The following is a 2,919-nucleotide window of genomic DNA, read 5'->3' as shown; positions in this document are numbered from 1 at the left end:
CTGCGCGCAAAGGCAATAGCCAATAAAAAGAGAACCTTCCAAGATAACAATTTAATGTCAACGGAATGCAGAGGCTCAAACGGAACCTGTTGCAAAACCTGAAGAACAAGATTTAGGCTCTAAGGAGGAGCCCCAGATCTAAACACAGGTCTGATCCTAATCAGAGCCTTAACAAAGGACTGCACGTCTGGAAGCTCAGTCAGTCTCTTGTGCAATAAAACCGACAGGGAAGAAATCTGTCCCCCCAGGGAACTAGCAGAAAGGCCCTTCTCCAGCCCATCCTAGAGAAAAGATAAGATCCTGGCAACCTTAACTCTGTGCCAGGAAAAACCACACTCTTCACACCAGAATAAGTAGGTCTACACCTTGTGGTAGATACGCTGAGTAACTGGTTTACGAGCTTGAATAAGAGTATCAATGACACTCTCAGAGAAACCTCTCTTGGCTAAGACTAAGTGTTCAATCTCCACACAGTCAGCCTCAGAGAATCTAAATTTTGATGAACAAATGGACCTTGTATCAGCAGGACACCCCCACTAGATCCGTGAACCACGTCTTTCGCTACCACGATGGAGCAATCAGGATTACTGATACCTGCTCTTGCTTGATGCGGGCCACCACTCAAGGAAGAAGCGGTAATGGAGGAAAATATAGGAGTTTGAACCTCCAGGGCACTGCTAGTGCATCTATTAGATCCGCTTGGGGATCCCTCGACCTCAACCCGTATCTGGGTAGGTTGGTATTGAGACGGGACGCCATGAGATCTATCTCCGGCATCCCCCACTTGCTGCATATCTCTGCAAACACCTCGGGATGGAGAGACCATTCCCCTGGATGGAAGGATTGCCTGCTGAGAAAATCCGCCTCCCAGTTGACCACACCCGGAATGTGGATCGCTGACAGCAAACAGCTGTGGGGCCTACGACAACTCCAGAATCTGAGATACTTCCTTCATCGCCAAGGAACTTCTCGTTCCCCCCTGATGGTTGATGTACGCCACCAAGGTTATATTGTCCTATTGGAATCTGATAAACTGGGACAAACCCAGAAGTGGCCAAGCCTTCAAGGCCTTGAAGATTGCCCAAAGTTTTAAAATATTGATTGAGAGGGAGGACTCCTCCTGAGTCCACCACCCCTGTGCTTCCTGGCACCCCAAACAGCTCCCCATCCGGATAGGCTTGCATCCGTAGTCACAATTTCCCAGGATGGTCTTAAGAAGCATTTCCCTCGGGACAGATGATCTGGACAGAGCCACCAAGAGAGCGATTCTCTCGACCGGCTGTCTAATACAATCTGTTGAGAAAGATCTGAATGATCGCCGTTCCACTGCCTCAGCATGCACAGTTGTAAAGGTCTGAGATAGAACCTGTCAAAATTAATGATGTCCATGCAGGACACCATGAGACCAATCACCTCCATACACTGAGCCACAGAGGGACTCAAGGAGGTCTGGAGGGCAAGACATGCCGAAGTTAGCTTGCAGCGTCCAAGTATGGGGCTACTGCAATACCCTGAGTTCTGGCAACAGCTAGAAGAGCCCCCAAAACCTTTGTAAAGATTCTTGGAGCAGTAGCTAGGCCAAACGGAAGGGCAATGAACTGGAAGTGCTGGTCCCGGAATGCAAACCTCAGGAACTGAAAGTGTTCCCTGTGGGTTGGAACATGAAGGTAAGCGTCCTTCAGATCTATAGTGGTCATAAACTGGTCTTCCTGAATTAAAGGAAGCATGGACCTTATCGTCTCCATCTTGAAGGAAGGGACACTGAGAAATTTGTTTAAGCACTTTAGGTCCAGAATTGAGCGGAAAGTTCCCTCCTTCTTTGGGACCACAAAGAGGTTTGAATAAAAACCCAAACCTCTTTCTTCGAAAGGCAACAGGACAACAACTCCTAAGAATAGATCCTGAACCACCCTAGAAAGGTATCCCTCTTTTCTGGTCTGGTAGACAGATACGAAAGAAGGAATCTGCCCCTTGGCGGATGAGATTTGAAGCCTATCTTGTATCCCTGAGATACCACCTCCAGGACCCATGGATCCTGTACGTCCTTGAACCAGGCATCTGAAGAATGAGACAGTCTGCCCAATCCCAGATCGTGGGCCGCCCCTTCATGCCTATTTGTTTTTGGCAGGCTTCTTATTCTGCTTGGATTTAGTCGGCTTCCAAGTACTTTTGGGTTGCTCGGGCTTGGAGGAGGATTGTTGTTGTCAGAATGAAAGGAACAAAAATTAGAAGATTGTCGTCTCTTAGACTTGTTCTTCTTATCTTGCGGTAGGAAGGCACCCTTGCCTCCGGTAACCGTAGAAATAATGGAGTCCAGGCCTGGACCAAATAAAATCTTTGCCTTGAAGGGAAGAGAAAGGAGACCAGAGCGCCCGGCTAGCTAGGAGCCAGAGGCCTTTGCATTTAGGCGAATAATTTGCATGTTTGCATCACAGATAAAAGAATTAGCAATTCTCAGAGCTTTAATTCTGTCTTGAATATCCTCGAGTGGAGACTCCACCACAATGAGTTCCGACAAAGAGTCGCACCAGTAGTTAACCGTCCCGGCAACCGTGGCAACTGCAGCCGCCGGTTGAAACAAAAATCCTGTATGTTGAAACATCTTTCTCAGAAAAGTTTCCATTTTCTTATCCATCGGCTCTCTGAACGAAGAACTATCCTCAAGAGGTATATTAGTACGTTTAGCAAGCGTAGAGATAGCACCATCCACCGTAGGAATGGAGCCCCACAAATCCAGTTGAGAGTCATTTTTAAATGTAGACGAGGGGTAAAGGAAGTATCAATTCTTTCCCATTCGTTCTTAATAATGTTCGCCATCTTAACTGACACAGGAAAAGTCAAAGGAACTTTCCTGTCTTTGTAAACTATGTCTAATTTAGGTATAATAGGTTCTTCAGGCAGCACGGCTTCTAACGTAGA

The sequence above is a fragment of the Bombina bombina genome, chromosome 7 (assembly GCF_027579735.1).
Source record: "Bombina bombina isolate aBomBom1 chromosome 7, aBomBom1.pri, whole genome shotgun sequence".
Taxonomy (NCBI): Eukaryota; Metazoa; Chordata; class Amphibia; order Anura; family Bombinatoridae; genus Bombina; species Bombina bombina.
This window is presented reverse-complemented; position numbering follows the sequence as displayed.